The sequence below is a fragment of the Pristiophorus japonicus genome, chromosome 5 (assembly GCF_044704955.1).
Source record: "Pristiophorus japonicus isolate sPriJap1 chromosome 5, sPriJap1.hap1, whole genome shotgun sequence".
Lineage (NCBI taxonomy): Eukaryota > Metazoa > Chordata > Chondrichthyes > Pristiophoridae > Pristiophorus > Pristiophorus japonicus.
This window is the reverse complement of record NC_091981.1, coordinates 108,006,015-108,023,959: the sequence shown is the minus strand read 5'-3', so window position 1 is coordinate 108,023,959 and position 17,945 is coordinate 108,006,015. Positions and strand designations below refer to the sequence as shown.

The 17,945-nt window shown below is 42.7% G+C and overlaps 1 protein-coding gene across 5 annotated transcripts in view; it reads right to left on the bottom strand.

Moving 5' to 3' along the window:
- The window catches only part of LOC139263874 (WAS/WASL-interacting protein family member 3-like), a 176,312-nt gene that overhangs the window by 143,760 nt on the left and 14,607 nt on the right, over positions 1 to 17,945 (bottom strand). Inside the window, exon 2 of one of the 5 annotated variants that reach the window (XM_070879935.1) lies at positions 9,281 to 9,442. The exons of the other annotated variants lie outside the window; for them this stretch is intronic. The gene's annotated coding sequence lies outside the window, so the exon portion shown is untranslated. The remainder of the gene's footprint in view (positions 1 to 9,280; positions 9,443 to 17,945) is intronic. 5 annotated transcript variants of the gene reach the window in all.

Here is a 17,945-nt window from a genome sequence, read left to right as displayed (position 1 = left end):
GGCAGTATATAGATGAGAAATAGGAGGGGCCATGGATGGATCCTTGGGGGACACCAGAGATAACGACGCAGGAGTGGGAAAAGAAGCCATTGCAGGTGATTTTCTGGCTATGATTAGATAGATAAGAATGGAACCAGGCGAGTGCAATCCCTTCCAGCTGGTCAATGGTGGAGAGGCGTTGGAGGAGGATGGAGTGCTCAACTGTGTCAAATGCTGGAGACAAGTCACGAAGGATGAGGAAGGATAGTTTACCTTTGTCACAGTCACAAAGGATGTAATCTGTGACTTTGATGAGAACCGTTAAGGTACTGTGGCTGGGGCGGTAACCTGATTGGAAGGATTTAAACATGGAGTTGTGGGAAAGATGGACACAGCTTTTGGAGGCGACAACACGTTCAAAGACATTGGGTTCAATTTTCCCCAAAATATTTTTTGGTGTACTTAGAAGAGTTACCCCCGATTTTCTGAGGCCTAAGTATGCCACAAAAAAAAATTCTAAGTTTCCCCATTGGATTTCTTCATTTTGGCGTGGCGTAATCCGACCTTTAGTTTTGGAGCTGGAGCCTTGATCTGCGCCAAAAAGATCAGGCTGCCATGGTAACCAGGGACAAATTGCGAGCTGAGGCTGCAAAGTGAAGCAGACAGCCAGCTCCTAACACATTAAAAGAATTGAAAAACACATAGCAGCAACTTACCTCCAACACCGCCCGAAGGGCTTGCCGGCTTGGTTCATTCAATTCAACTGATGTATGGTATACATGTATTTTGATACAGTTTCTCATTTTCTCTCTGTTGCTGCAAGATTTTCTCACTCCTGCCTTTTGTTCTAGCTCTTTGTTTAGATGCTGAAGATTTAGATTCAGTATTCCTGTCTCCTTATTGTTGTTCTGTTTTTGTATTAGTTTCTATATATATTTGGAGGTTTCCCTATAGTTTTCAATTATGATGCAGATTATCTAGACTCCTAATTTTGGGCCCAAGTTGCCACATGATTTGCGGCTGATTTTTTAGGAGCAACTGGTGAAGAACGGACTATCTTAGAAATCGCAATTCTCCACATTTTTTTTTCTGCAGTTCTAGTCAGTTAGAACAGTTTCACTTAGGAACAGAATTTTTTCTTCAAAAAGGGGGCGTGTCCGGCCACTGACGCCCGATTTCAAAGTTTCCACAGTGAAAACGTACTCCAAACTAACTTAGAATGGAGCAAGTGAAGATTTTTGTAGAACTGAAAAAACCTGTTCTACACATTAAAAAATCAGGCGCAGGTTACAAATTAGGCGTCCAGAACGAGGTTGGGGCCGGGGGGGGGGGGGGAAAAGAGGGGGAAGGGAAGTCATTAAATTCTATAATAAATCCTTATTTATACTTATACAAATAAATCCAACTTGAATAAAAATTTATAAGCAAAGAAAAGATTAAATAAACCATCTCCCTACCTGTGTGAAAGTGCTTCAGCCAGGGAGAATGCTGCAGGAAGCCTCACAAGTTGAGGCAGCCGTTCGTTCCCGCGGTGAGGGGGGGGAGGGGGAAGGAGGCAGCCGTTCGTTCCCGCGGGGGGGGGGTGGGGGGGGAGGAGGCAGCCGTTCGTTCCCGCAAAGGGTGGGGGGCGGGGGGGAGGAGGAAGCCGTTCCAGACGGCGGGCGGGGGGGGGGGGGGAAAGGAGACAGTGAGAAGGCTGCAGGAAGCCTCAAGTTCAGCAGCCATTCCCGACGGCAGGGGGGGGGGGGGGAAAGAGGCCGTCGGGAAACGGCTGCCTCAACTTTGAGGCTTCCTGCAGCCTTCTCACTGCTGCAGGAAGCCTCAGTGCTGATGGCAATGTGCTTTTATTAAAAAATGTTCAAAAATTAAACAGCTACAAAGAACTACAAAAATGGCCGAGTGCCAATGTTTCCTTCACACTGCGCATGCGCGAACGCTCCAACGTGCACGCGCAGGGTTGCCGGCAGGAAAAAAACGAATTTAAATGGTACCCGCCCCCTCCCACTTACAAAATCGGCGCGAGTGGTAGGCTCCGCCCCCCTGGGCGCTGCGCCAAGCAGACATGGAGCTGCAGGGCGCTCCAGAATCGCGCGTTTTTTTCCGCCGCCGTTTTCGGCGCGAAAAACGGGCGCCCAGCTCGGAGGGGCGCCCGTTTTTTATCGTGTGGAAACTTGAGGCCTATGTGCTTACATTATTTACATTGCTATAGCTGGAACAGGTTTCTCCTCTCCTCCCTGCTGCCGCTGAACTTGCTTATGAGGCCATGGTAATTTTGCAGCCATTGGAATATTTTCCACTCAGTCCAAGTTTTGGTATTTAACTATAAACTCTGCAAAAATCCACAACAAAAATGGACAGAAACTCAGACTTTTGTCGCTTGGTTGGTACTAAAAATATAAAATGAGCAGTCTCATCACAAAACTGAATTGTTCAGGTTAAAAACAAAAGTGGATCTCAGTCCTAGATCAAATCTTGGAGATTTCCAGTCTGTATGGCTCATTTCATTGAAGTGACTACACCATGCATCAGCAAAAGGAAAGCACATGTTCACAGTAATTAACAGTTATCACATCATATCATTAAAAGGCTACTTGGAATTGAAATGATAAAACTTAACTTTGTGACGTGTTTAGCTTGTAACTACCACAAAAATTCAATGCATTCATAAGAACATAATAGGAACAGGAGTAGGCCATATGGCCCATCGAGCCTGCTCCACCATTCAATAAGATCATGGCTGATCTGATCATGGACTCAGCGCCACTTCCTTGCCCGCTCCCCATAACCCCTTATCCCCTTATCGTTTAAGAAACTGTCTATTTCTGTCTTAAATTTATTCAATGTCCCAGCTTCCACAGCTCTCTGAGGCAGTGAATTCCAGATTCACAACCCTCAGAGAAGAAATTTCTCATCACAGAATAAGGGGCCGCCCATTTAAAACTAAGATCATGCCCTCTAGTTCTAGTCTCCCCAATCAATGGAAACATCCTCTCTGCATCCACCTTGTCAAGCCCCCTCATAATCTTATATGTTTCGATAAGATCACCTCTCATTCTTCTGAATTCTAATGAGTAGAGGCCCAACCTACTCAATCTTTTCTTATAAGTCAACCTCTAATCTCTGGAATCAATCTTGGGAACCTTCTCTGAATTGCCTCCAAAGCAAGTATATCCTTTCGTAAATATGGAAACCAAAACTGCATGCAGTATTTCAGGTGTGGCCTCAACAATACCCTGTATAGCTGTAGCAAGACTTCCCTGCTTTTATACTCCATCCCTTTGCAATAAAGGCCAAGATTCCATTGGCCTTCCTGATCACTTGCTGTACCTGCATACTAACCTTGTGTGTTTCATGCACAAGTACCCCCAGGTCCCACTGTACTGGAGCACTTTGCAATCTTTCTCCATTTAAATAATAATTTGCTCTTTGATTTTTTTTCTGCGAACGTGCATGACCTCACACTTTCCAACATTATACTCCATCTGCTAAATTTTTGCCCACTCACTTAGCCTATGTCTTTTTGCAGATTTTTTTGTGTCCTCCTCACACATTGCTTTTCCTCCCATCTGTGTATCATCAGCAAACTTGGCTACGTTACACTCAGTCCCTTCTTCCAAGTCGTTAATATAGATTGTAAATAGTTGGGATCCCAGCACTGATCCCTGCGGCACCCCACTAGTTACTGGTTGCCAACCAGAGAATGAACCATTTATCCCGACTCTCTTTTCTGTTAGCCAATCCTCTATCCATGCTAATATATTACCCTCAACCCCGTGAACATTTATCTTGTGCAGTAACCTTTTATGTGGCACCTTGTCAAATACCTTCTGCAAGTCCAAATACACCACATCCACTGGTTCCCCTTTATCCACCCTGTTTGTTACATCCTTAAAGAATTCCAGCAAATTTGTCAAACATGACTTCCCCTTCATAAATCCATGCTGACTCTGCCTGACCGCATTCTGCTTTTCCAAATGTCCTGCTACTGGTTCTTTAATAATGGACTCCAACATTTTCCCCAACCACAGATGTTAGGATAACTGGTCGATAGAATTTTGGTAAATTACAACCAATGCATCCACAATCCCTACCTCTACTTCTCTTAAGGTCCTAGGAGGCAAGTCATCAGGTCCAGGGGATTTATCTGCCTTTAGTCCCATCATCTTACTGAGTACCACTTCCTTAGTGATTGTGATTGTGTTCCTCTCCCCTATAGCCCCTTGACTATCCACTGCTGGGATATTGTTAGTGTCCTCTACCGTAAAGACTGATACAAAATATTTGTTGAGTTTCTGCCATCTTCATGTTCCTCATTACTAATTCCCCGGTCTCGTCCTCTCAGGGACCAACATTTACTTTAGCCACTCTTTTCCTTTTTATATACCTACTGAAACTCTTGCTTTCTGTTTTTATATTTTGTGCAAGTTTACTTTCATAGTCTATCTTCCCTTTCTTAATCATTTTTTTTTTTTTTTTTAAAGCCATTCTTTGCTGACTTTTAAAAGCTTCCCTGTCTTCTGTCCTCCCACTAGTTTTGGTCACTTTGTATGCCCTTGTTTTTAAATTGGATGTCGTTTCACGATTCAATGGTGAATCAGGCAGCAAGATGCCGTTTTCACAAAATAAAAGGGTGGAGCAGCGAAACACGGCCAGAAACTTTTAGATAGTAGTGTTTAACCACGCATCTGCCCTTCACCATTTAAACCATTTACGCACCTTGCGCATAAATAATGGCCACGCCATTAGCCTCACCGTTATTGTGACTGCAAAATCTGGCCCAATAATTAATTAGACTTTTCATTTTGAACATTCACCTCCGATCTAATTATTTGGGATTGCAAAGATTAATTTTTGAGAGTATGTTTAATCAATATGTAAATTCAGTATTTTTCCTTTAAAAACTTAAGTCTAATTATAAACCATATAGAAGCACTGGTTCAAAAAGGATCCCAGTATCCCAAAATTTAAAATGTTTAAATAGTAGTTTACTAAGTTTGTGCTCATCAAGGAAAGGAATGTCAATATTGAGAATAAAACATCACCACAACCCAAAAAACAGTATGAACTAAATGCATGCAGATTAAAACTCTGCCTAACAATATGCACCAGCCTCAACTTAAGAGCACCCTCCTGTGCAGCAGTACAAGTTTATAATTTCTCATACCACTTAACCTCTGGTGTCTCAGGTTAACTTTTCTAATTTTGTCCAGTTTGTGTCAAATTGTGACTAGTCTGTGTTTAGGGCCTGTATACATTATTGCGCTGTACTATGTTGAGACTGTTTCATGTAGGACTCTTAATTCCAGCAGCAAAAGGAGACGGTCATCTAATTTTCTTCACTGCATTCACACCCGGTTCAACTAGTAAAAAGACATCAGGCCAGATCTTGCGGTCAGTGGCAAACGAATGGCGTCAGCTGTTTATTACACTTGCACTTGTTTACGGGCTTTTGCACTGGAAGTTCCTGTCAGCCATCTATCCAAAAAGTGCAGTGCCCTCTACAGAGCATCTGAAATCTGTGCAAACAGGGAAAGCAACTATGTATCTTCTTAACAAATTAGATTGAAGAATCGTTAATGTGCAGCGCAGAATCTGAATCAGGAAATGTCAGTTAGAATATTGAATTATCAAATCAGGTACAGAAAACAAAATAAAGGGCTCAATTTTCCCCAATTATCTGCACCGTTTTTTTGGCATTCGGAGCTTTTTTTGGCCTAAATTAAAATATCCAAGTTTCCCCAAAGATTGTGCACCAGCATGACTCAGTTAGTTACAAATTTTTAAGGTTAGTTTTTTTTTGCATCACAGGGGCGTAACCTGATGTCTGCAGCAGTTTTTCACATTTATGCAAGTTTGGCCAACTTATATTTTTCCTAGGACGGCATATGTGACCACTCCCAAAAAACCTTCTGGGTACTTAAGAAAAATCAGCACACATTTATAAAATCGGTGCAGAAAGACGCCATTGTTTTAATGCCAAGTTTTGGAGGGAGTCAAGAACACATTAAATGTGCATCATGCAGCTTATTTTTTTCAAACGTAAAATGCAGAAAATAGAAGTCTAATGCAATTCTTTAATCTTTTATTTTTTTTTCCCCCCTCCCAAAAGTGCCATGCCACCACTGAATGTCTCCAAACAGGGCTCAAGGGTCGGAGCGTCAGCCAGCAGAATCGGTCCCTCACTCGGACACAGGGGCTCTCTGCTTCAAAAGAAGCCAGGGGAGAGGGGACAGGGGGAAAATGTGCGGTGGGTGTTTGCTGAGTCCATGTGCAGGCGAGGGAGCAATTCTGCCGGCCGACCCTCGAGCCCGGTGAGGAGATGTTTGGTCGGTGGTGGTGTGGTACTGTGAAAAAAAAAAAAAAAATCGAAAATTAAAGAATTGCATTTGACTTCGTTGCCCCAAATGTCCTCATTTGAATGCCGAGCTTCCTGTTCTGCGCATGCGCAACAGGCTTGCTTGGACCAGGGTGTGGTCCATACTAGGGTGTCAATCGAGAACAAAGAAGCTTGTCCTGCTGTTTTGAACTTCTTGCAAAGGTAAAATTTAATCATGGGGGCAATACTGACAATGCATTTCTTCGTGCAAGCCTTCTGCAGGATGGTGCTGTGGAGACTGATTCGATGTCATCGCATGAGGAGTCTCAGAGCACATAGGATGATGGGCAGGAAGCCTGACCCACGTTGGGTATATCGAGACAGGTGTTCGTACCTGCACCCGAGTGATGCAGACTGCGTGAGAAGGCTGTGTTTCCTCAAAGAAGTTGTAACTGAAATCTGTGAGTTAGTAAAAGCAGACCTGCAACCTAGAAGCGTCAAGAGGACTGCTTTCTCAGTTGAAATGAAAGTTTATAGCTGCATTTTCATTCTATGCATCTGGATCATTCCAGGCCACAACTGGGGCTGTGTGCGCCATTTCGCAACATGCAACACATATCTGCATTCGTCAGGAGACAGCTGCACTGTATGCGTGGAGGAATTACTTCATAAAGATCCCCATAACCGTCCAAGCAATAAGTGAAAGGGCTGTGGGCTTCGCCAGGATTGCTGGCTTCCCAAAGGTACAGGGCTGCATTGATTTTATCCATATTACCTTGCAAGCACCTTTGGAGGATTCCAAGATGTACAGGAACAGAAAAGGCTTCCACTCAGTTAATGTGCGGCTCATGTCTAACGACATGTATCGCATCATCTCCATTGATGCTAGATGCCCTGGGAGCACACGATGCGTTCATCCTACGCAAGAGCGCTATATCTGCCATGTTTCAGCAGCAGCCAGAAGGGCAGAGCTGGCTGCTGGGAGACAAAACGTATGGTGTTGCCACCTGGCTCATGACGCCCCTACGCGTAATCCTGACGCAAGCTGACCAGGAATACAACATGTTGCAGCATAACAGAGAGGGCCATTGGCATCTTAAAACAGCGTTTCTGATGCTTGGACCATTCCAGAGGCTACTTGCAATACCGCCCTGAGTTGTCGGTCAGTTCATTGTTGGGTGCTGCATAACTTAGTCATCATGAGACAGCAGCAGCTGATAATAGAAGACCCACCCAAGGAGAGAGTGGCTGATGATGAGGAGAAAGATAAGGATGAGGAGGAAGACGAGGACGAGGAGGCTATGCAAATACATGAACCTGGAGCAAGACGGTGGAGGAAGGTGGGCCATCGTGCTCCTTTAACGATTGCTCGAGCCTTGCCCCAGCAGTTCATCTGTGAGTGCTTTGCTGCCTGAAGGCTCAGCGGCAACTATTCCACATGGACCATGTTTACTGTTTGGACCTGTTCCGTAATGTGTTGTGTTAATGGAACAAATAATGGAAATGATTCTTCTTTACTTCAAAAAGTTGTGTTAATAATAACTCAGAAATAATGGAAATAATTCTGTTATAAGTTATATATTTTATTCAAAAGTTTAACACTTGTTTGTACTTAACTTTAATAAAAATATTCTTAACTGAAAACTTTAAAGTTTGATACAAACTTTTAAACTTGTAAATTTACATAACTTACAAAAAACTTTTGAGAACAGTTACAACAATAACAAAGAAAGGCTGCACCCATCTCATCTTCACCTTTTTCAAAGACTGCCCGTTGCGCTTGGTCTTGTTGACTCCACCCCTGCCCGCAGACGGTGGCGAAGCATTTCTCGGGTTGGTACCAAGTTTATTCTTTCGAACATCTTGGGTAATGCGCACTTCTTGATGGGATGGGATGGGGTGGGGAAAAGAGAGGGAAGAGAAAGAAAGGGGGGGGCAGGCGGTAACGTGGAAGGCCCGGCTTGGGCTGCTTCATTGGAGTGTGAGTGGCAGTTGATTCGGTCAATGGGCACGGGGCGGGGTCTGGGCACATTCCCTTTTTGCAGCAGCCAACTCAGAAATTCCCTCCCTCATGTGCCCAGTGTCTCAACTATTTCCAACATTCCCTCCCTCATGATCGCAGACAGCGTGTCAACTACTGTAACATTCCCTCGCTCATGTTCACCAACAGTATTTCAACTACCTGCAACATTCCCTCCCTCATTATCAATGACAGCGCAATAGCTACCTGCGACATTCCCGCCCTCATGTGCACCGACATTGTATCAGTTGCCTACGACATTCCCTCCCTCATGTGCCCAGATAATGTTCCCATTTCGAGAGAGTGATGTCATTTCTCCCGACAACTCATCACCCACCCCACTGATAGTGTCCAGGACTGATCGTGTCAGGTCAATGCTCACTACATTCATTGCCATCATCTGAACCACATCTGTTAGATCCTGCACCTCAAGAGAGTGCTATCAAACTCTCCTTCCCCTCAGTGTGGCTCGCTGCACCCCTCTGGAATTCCCAGCCTCGGACTGTGAGAAACCATGGAATGTCCCAACACTTGTACCACTCAGGAAATGGCCTGGCACGTCAATGTGCAGCACCTGAACCTCCTCCAGAGTGAGTACAACAGTGTAGGCTTCATCCATCACCTCCCCCTCACTTGCGTGCTCTTGGTCTGGAAGATGTTCTCATCTTCAGGCTCGTCCACATCTGAATCTTCTTCTGCATTGGCTTCAGCCTCGTCAGGGTTGGCCTCCTGTTCTATTTTGCAGAACTTAACAGACAAATGGTTAGCAGCAGAGGAGGGGGCAGGGTGGCACGAATAGGCACACAGTGCAAGCAGCAGGCTCATTTGAAGGACCACGATGAATGATCGCACATTGCATCAACTGAAGCATAGCTGACAGAGACATCCCTATGAATCAAAGCATGGCTAGCCCACGCAGTAATTAACATTTAGCAAAGCCAGACTGTAGAATTTGCAGGACTTGCCCTCTCCCTCGCGTGGGCCCAGCTTGTGCAGTGGTGGTTACTTTTCCCCAGGCAGGACCAATCAAAACAGCGACCCTCTTTTCCAAGGGCATCAGTGGGTGCAGATTTACCAGGCCTCCTCCTGTTCGAGTTCTTTCCTTTTTGTTTGTGTGCCACCTTCCTCTGCAAAGATGAAAATATAACTTTTTAGCAAGGGTTTCTTTCTGCTAGGTAGGACATATACAGATGGTCACATTTACAATTCCAATGAATAAATGAAAATATTACTTACACTAACTACTTGACCAAGGTCCTGCCATTTCTTTTTGCACTGGCCTCCAGACCTCAGGGTGGTCACCATTGCACAGTAATCTTTTGCAAGTTGGTTCTAGCGTTCAATTTTTTTTGGTGAAACTTTTGTGTGACCTCTGCTGGTGTCCAGCTCGTGCCATCTGGCCTCAATTACAGTAACCAGTGCCCCCACTTCATCCTGTAAGAAATTCTTGGTCCTTGAGCCGTGTTGCATATTGTATTGCAGCTCTGATTTTTCCAAATAAGAATTAAAGTTCTCACACACAACTGGCTCTTTAAAAATAGCCAAATGCAGACCAGGAGCTGTACTCGGCATATGCGCCCATAGCAGTCACGTCAAAAACTTCCTTTTTTCTTTTCGCGCATGCGCAGAAGTGGGGGGGGGGGGGGGGGGGGGGGAGGGCATCGTTTTTTCGGCGCAGATATTAGCCTCCACTCCCCGAAGCTAAAGGACAGGCTGCGTAGTGCCAATTTCAAAAAATATAATGGGGAAACTTGCTAGTTATTTTTTTTTTGGAAAATTGAGCCCAAAGAGAGGGAAAGAAAGATTGAATTGAGAGAAAAATAATAGATAGGAAACATATATTTTAAAAATCTGCAACAATTAAAATCTGAAGGACTGAAGCTCCGCACTTATAAAAGTCAATTTTCAGTGCCAGAGGTTGTTTGGCAGTAATGAAGACTGATGACGCTGTTAAAAGGGTATTTAAATTGGAATGCACTTTTTCCTGAGAGTTCATTTGCATATATCAGGCAAGTATAGCAACTTCACATCGTTCAATGTATTTGAATGGTGAGACCATCAGCGAGATACCTTTATCATGCACCTTTTGGAGGAGTAGGACATCTCAGACAGCAACTTCATGATTTCCATATTTAACTTTGCATGTGTGGTCACCAGAAGTTTCTTATTCTTTATAAGCTTGTTTTATATACTTGAAAATTGACAACAATGGAGATATGGTCAATAATAAGAGTTTCAGAAAATCCTACAATTTTAACGATGATAATTCAACTTCAGTACTGGTGAGAAGCTAGGAATTGTAATGAGCAAAGAGATTTAGGGGTCAGAGTACAGAAATTACAACAAGCTAGTGGACAGGTATAAAAAAAAATTAAAAAGGCTAATAAAATGTTGGCCTTTATCTCAAGCAGGATGGAATACAAAGGGTGGAGGTTATGTTACAGCTGTAGAGCTCTGGTTAGACTGCAGCTGTAGTACTAGGTTCAGGAAGGATAGATTGGCCTTGGAAGGGGTGCAGCGCTGATTCACCAGAATGATACTGGGGTTAAAGTGGTTAACTTATGAAACAGGTTGTGTAGACTAGACTTGTACTACCTTGAATATGGAAGATTAAGGGGTGATCTAATTGAGCTTTTCATGATGATTAAAGAATTTGATAGAGTAGATGGAGAAACTATTTACTCTGGCGAGGGAGTCTCGTGGAAGGGGCCATAACCTTAAACATTAGAGCAAGGTTGTTCAGGGGTGATGTCAGAAAGCTCTTCTTTACAAAAAGGGTAGTGGAAATCTGAAACGCTCTCCCCCAAAAAGCACTGGACACTAGGGTTAGTTGAAAATTTCAAAACAGGGATTGATAGATTTTTATTAGAAAAGGATATTAAGGGTTATGGAACCAACACGGGTAGATGGGGTTAAGATATAGATCACCCACATTCTAAATGAATGTGCAACAATCTCAGGGCTGAATGGCCTACTGAGGTTCCTATATACTCAGATACAGTGAGGGTAATTTTAACTCATGCTGTAAAATGGATGTCATCGGACAGTGGCCTGGAAGTCCAGGCCTCCCCGGTCCGTACGAAGTTTCTATTGACCCAGGAAGACATCGGAAAATCCGGTTTTCAGCGTACAATGCGCATGCGCTGAAAACCGGCTTTTCCGATCTTTCAAGCTGGAGCTTGACAGATGATCCGCAGATCGGGAGAGGGGACATTTGCTTGGGCAAGATTTACACATTATCTTGCCCAGCAAATGTTCTCAAAATTCTTGCGCCTGAAAAAGCAGGCACATAGCCTACTTTTACAGGCGCAAGTGTTTAAAAACATACATAAACAGAATAAAATTAAATTAACAGATTCTATTGTTAAAAACTCTGCCCTCAAGTTTATTTTTAACCCAAATTACAAAACATTTTTTCTTTTTCCTCCTCCTCCTCCTCCTCCACCTGCACCTGCACCTGCATCTGATTTTTTTTTATTTTTTTTATTTATTTATTTATTTAATGTGTAGAACAGGTTTTTTCAGTTCTACAAAAATCTTCACTTGCTTCATTCTAACTTAGTTTGGAGTACGTTTTCACTGTGGAAACTTTGAAATCAGGCGTCAGTGGCCGGACACGCCCCCTTTTGAAGAAAAAATTCAGTTCCAAAGTAGAACTGTTCTACCTGACTAGAACTGCAGGGAAAAAAAAATGTGGAGAATTGCAATTTCTAAGATAGTCCATTCTCCACCAGTTGCTCCTAAAAATCAGGCGCAAATCATGTGGAAACTTGGGCCCGTAGAATGGGAAAGCACGTGACTGCATCTTTTGCGTGGGAACCCTTCGGATGGGAGCACATTTTGCAGCGCGGGAAGAGAAGACCTCTCTAATGGAATCCGGGGCAGCTCAGAGACCACCAGGTAGATTCGTAAAAATTCTCCGGTCGGAGGCAGTTACCCGCAGGAAGCCTCCGACCCGAATTTCAGGTCCAATATATTGACTTCAATCAAAAGGAAAACCAGGCAGAATGTCTAATAGGCAACTGATCCAATATCATCCATTTTACATTTTCACCAAAAGTTGAAATTACACACAATGACTCTTTCCAACCACTTTCTCCAATTATGTTACCATTAAAGCAAAAAGTATTAAAATAAAACTTTCGGGTTTAGAAAAAAAAAGTTATTCATAATTGATTTTTTATTTTTTAAATGAATCTAGCAGAACCCAAGTCAGATAGAAACATAGAAAATAGATGCAGTAGGCCATTTGGCCCTTCAAGCCTGCACCACCATTCAATAAGACCATGGCTGATCATTCACCTCAGTACCCCTTTCCTGCTTTCTCTACATACCCCTTGATCCCTTTAGCCATAAGGGTCATATCTAACTCCCTCTTGAATACATTCAATGAACTGGCAACAACTCTCTGCAGTAGGGAATTCCACAGGTTAACAACTCTCTAAGTGAAGAAGTTTCTCCTCATCTCAGACCTAAATGACTTATCCCTTATCCTTAGACTGTGTCTCCTGGTTCAGGACTTCCCCAACATCGAGAACATTCTTCCTGCATCTAACCTGTCCAGTCCCATCAGAATTTTATGTTTCTATGAGATCCCCTCTCATCCTTCTAAACTCCAGTAAATACAGGCCCAGTCGATCCAGTGTCTCCTCATGTCAGTCCTGTCATCCCAGGAATCAGTCTGATGAACCTTCGCTGCACTCCCTCAATAGCAAGAACGTCCTTCCTCAGATTAGGAGACCAAAACTAAACACAATATTTCAGGTGAAATCTCACCAAGGCTCTGTACAACTGCAGTAAGACCTCCCTGCTCCTATACTCAAATCCCCTAGCTATGAAGGCCAACACACCAGTTGCCTTCATCACCTGCTGTACCTGCATGCCAACTTTCAATAACTGATGTACCAAGACACCCAGGTCTCGTTGTACCTCCCCTTTTCCTAATCTGCCGCCATTCAAATATTCTGCCTTCGTGTTTTTGCCACCAAAATGGATATCCTCACATTTATCCACATTATACTGCATCTGCCATGCATTTGCCCACTCACCTAACCTGTCCAAGTCACCATGCAGCCTCTTAGTGTCCTCCTCACAGATCACACCGCTACCCAGCTTAGTGTCATCTGCAAACTTGGAGATATTACACTTAATTCCTTCATCTAAAATCATTAATGTATATTGTAAATAGCTGGGGTCCCAACACGGAGCCCTACGGCACCCCACTAGTCACTGCCCGCCATTCTGAAAAGGACCCGTTTATCCCGACTCTCTGCTTCCTGTCTGCCAATGAGTTCTCTATCCATGTTAACACATGGTATTGGGGGTAATGTACCAAATTTTGCACACTAATCTGTTATGTGGGACCTTGTCAAAAGCCTTTTGAAAGTCCAAATACACCACATCCACTGGTTCTCCCTTGTCTACTCGACTAGTTACATTCTCAAAAAATTCCAGAAGATTTGTCAAGCGTGATTTCCCTTTCATAAATCCATGCTGACTTGGACCGACCCTGTCACTGCTTTCCAAATGTGCTGCTATTTCATCTTTAATAATTGATTCCAACATTTCCCCCACTACTGATGTCAGGCTAACTGGTCTATAATTACCTGTTTTCTCTCTCCCTCTTTTTAAAAAAAAAAAATGGTGTTACATTAGCTACCCTCCAGTCCATAGGAACTGATCCAGAGTCAATAGACTGTTGGAAAATGATCACCAATGGCATCCACTATTTCTAGGGCCACTTCCTTAAATTCTCTGGGATGCAGACTATCAGGCCCGGGGGATTTATCGGTCTTCAATCCCATCAATTTCCCTAACAAAATTTCTTGCCCAATAAGGATATCCTTCAGTTCCTCCTCCTCACTAGACCCTTGGTCCCCTAGTATTTCCAGAAGGTTATTTGTGTCTTCCTTCGTGAAGACAGAACCAAAGTATTTGTTCAACTAGTCTGCCATTTCTTGGTTCCCCATTATAAATTCACCTGAATCTGACTGCAAGGGACCTACGTTTGTCTTCACTAATCTTTTTCTCTTCATATTTCTATAGAAGCTTTTGTAGTCAGTTTTTATGTTCCCAGCAAGCTTCCTCTCATACTCTATTTTTCCCCCTCCTAATTAAACCCTTTGTCCTCCTCTGATGAATTCTAAATTTCTCCAAGTCCTCAGGTTTGCTGCTTTTTCTGGCCAATTCATATGCTTTTTCCTTGGATTTAACATTATCCTTAATTTTCCTTGTTAGCCACGGTTGAGCCACCTTCCCCATTTTATTTTTAACTCCAGACAGGGATGTACAATTGTTGAAGTTCATCCATGTGACCTTTAAATGTTTGCCATTGCCTATCCATCATCAACCCTTTAAAATATTATTCTCCAGTCTATTCTAGCCAATTCACATCTCATACCTTAAGTTCAGGACCCTAGTCTCTGAATTAACTGTGTCACACCCCATCTCAATCAAGAATTCTACCATATTATGGTCACTCTTCCCCAAGAGGCCTCGCACAAGATTGCTAATTAGTCCTTTCTCATTACACATCACCCAGTCTAGGATGGCCAGCCCTCTAGTTGGTTCCTCGACATATTGGTCTAGAAAACCATCCCTAATACACTCCAGGAAATCCTCCTCCACCGTTTTGCTACCAGTTTGGTTAGCCCAATCTGTACGTAGATGAAAGTCGCCCATGATAACTGCTGTACCTTTATTGCACGCATCCCTAATTTCTTGTTTGATGCTGTCCCCAACCTCACTACTACTGTTTGGTGGTCTGTACTCAACTCCCACTCGTGTTTTCTGCCCTTTAGTATTCCGCAACTCCACCCATACAGATTCCACATCAGCCTAATGTCCTTCCTTACGATTGCGTTAATTTCCTCTTTAACCAGCAACGCTACCCCACCTCCTTTTCCTTTCTGTCTATCCTTCCTGAATGTTGAATACCCCTGGATGTTGAGTTCCCAGCCTTGGTCACCCTGGAGCCATGTCTCCATGATGCCAATTATATCATATTCATTAATTGCTGTCTGTGCAGTTAATTCGTCCACCTTATTATGAATACTCCTCGCATTAAGGCACTGAGCCTTCAGGCTTGTCTTTTTAACACACTTTGCCCCTTTAGAATTTTGCTGTAATGTGGCCCTTTTTGATTTTTGCCTTGGGTTTCTCTGCCCTGCACTTTTACTTTTCTTCTTTCTATCTTTTGCTTCTGCCCCCATTCTACTTCCCTCTGTCTCTCTGCATAGGTTCCCATCCCCCTGCCATTATAGACTGAGATGTTTCAAATTAGTATGACTAATAGTAATTATGCTTCATACTAATATGATTTGCATAAAATCATGCTAGGTTCCTACCTTCTACTTTCATTTAATTCTTATGTAAACATCACTCAAAAATGTGCCAGTGAACAAGGTGCTATGTGAACTTGCTTGTGTTAATGTTGCATATTTCAGAGTGGAGAAATGTAGCAGTGCCTCACAACATTAAGGTGTTCGGACAGCAAAAGGATAAAGCTCAAGACTTAATCTCATAAAAGTTAGGACAACCAGGAAGGAATGATAGCAACATAAATTATTTATTGATTTTTGTGTTTCTAACCTACTATAGAAAGCATTAGTGAAGGATCGTTAATGTCATTACAAAGGCATGATATTTAAACTAACTTTAGTTACACCATGTCAGATGTTTACAGTAGCATTTAAATAAGTGTGGTTAAATTCTGCAAGGCTTTGTGTTTTAGAAGGAAATTGCTTAAAACTGAGATTTTGTACAAGTATTGAATAATAAACATAAGGAACACAAAGCACATACACTACTGTATTTAATAAATTTCCCTATTTGGGTGATTGATGCAAATCTCCAGTGAATTAATTTTAAAATAAGTTTGTAACAGATTGCTCCAAAGACAGCGGGCTGAAAATTCACCAACATTGCGCTCGTTTTTTTCGGCACTATTTCGCCATTTTTGGCAAAAAGCAGTGGTCCGCTAGTTCTGCGCGGGCAGTTTTGAAATATCGTTGAAAAGCAGACTGCCGATGTGCAAGACGGGATATACCGCTATCGCCATAGTTTGGACTTTTGCCGCACCTGTATTCTGGGCGAAAAAAAACGCCCGACAAAAACCTGCATTGCAACCCCAAGAACAGCATTACGTATAAAGACCTGCAAAAAAAAGTTAAAGTTTTTATTTTAAAATTCTTTTTCAGCGATTCAATAGTTAAGTGTCGTGAATGTTTTGTGATTTTTATTTTTTGCTTTTTTTGTATGTTTTCCCCCCCTCCCAAGTTCTCTCTCACAGCAATAATCAGTCTTGGACTAAAGTTGGAGAGGACCACGTATTCCGCCGCAAATCCTCGTGCAACGTCGATTTTTACCACTGGGTGCATTTTGTAACGAAACTTAGGCCTTTAAAAAATGACGGTGTGATTTTTGGTGAAAAATGCCGAAAAAAATACTGCTATGACCAAAATCCAAATTTCTAGTCCAATTGGTTTTGTTTACTAGCTGAAGGTAGATAGTTTAATAAATACCACAGTTTTGTAAATAAATTTGCTTTTATGAATAATTGTTGTTCTTGGAGTACTCAGTACAAGTATTTAAAAATGCACCTTCATAACCTTTTAGGATACATTACAAAACATAAACTTAAGATTCCTCTTTCAGATTCAGTATTGTTTAAAATTATGTTTGTCACTTATAACATGCGCTAAGCAACTCTTGAATATAACAGTCATTCTTTTCAGGAAAATCCCTACAGAAAAAATTGAAAAGTTAGTGCCATCGGTAAAAATGGAGATTTTCATTAATACTTTTTCATTGTAAGTCTGCACTATGCAATCAGCAAGTCCTGGGACACAATACACAATCTAGCTGTTAGCCTTCCTCTCAATCTGTAACAAGTCCTTGCAACTAGCTTTCCTGTCAATTTACCTCAAAAAGTCTCAAAGTTCATACTTTACCTGGTGTATAGGGAAAACAAATTCATAATTAGTGATAGCCTGCAGAAGATTAAAGTACCACAGATTATTTCACTGATCCTTATGGCAGAAATGCACTTTTTATTCATTACGGTGATGTGGGAGTCACTGACCTGCTCTTGTAGCCACAGTATTTATGTGGCAAGGCTATCAGTTATTGCCCATCCCTAATTGCCCCAAGGTGGTGGAGAGACGCCTACTTGAACCGTTGCAGTCCTTTTCAGGTACACTCAGTGCTATTAGGAAGGGAGTTCAAGAATGTTGGCCCAGCAATGACGGAAGAGGAGATATATATTTCCAAGTTAGGACGGTGTGCAACTTGGAGAGGGAACTTGCAGGGGATGGCGTTCCCATGCACCTGCTGCCCTGGTCCTTCTAGGTGGTCGAGGTCACAGGTTTGGGAGGTGCTGTCGAAGTAGTGCATCTTGTAGATGGTACACTCTGCAGCCAAGTGTGCCAGTGGTGGAGGGAGTGAATTTTTAAGGTGATGGATGGGGTACTTTGTCCTGGATGGTGTCGAGCTTCTGAAGGAGTTTTGCTAGAGTTGCACTCATCCAGGCAAGTGGAGAGTATTCCATCACACTCCTGTCTTGTGCCTTACAGATAGATGGTGGAAAGGCTTTGAGAGTCAGAAAGCAAGACACTTGCCAAAGAATACCCA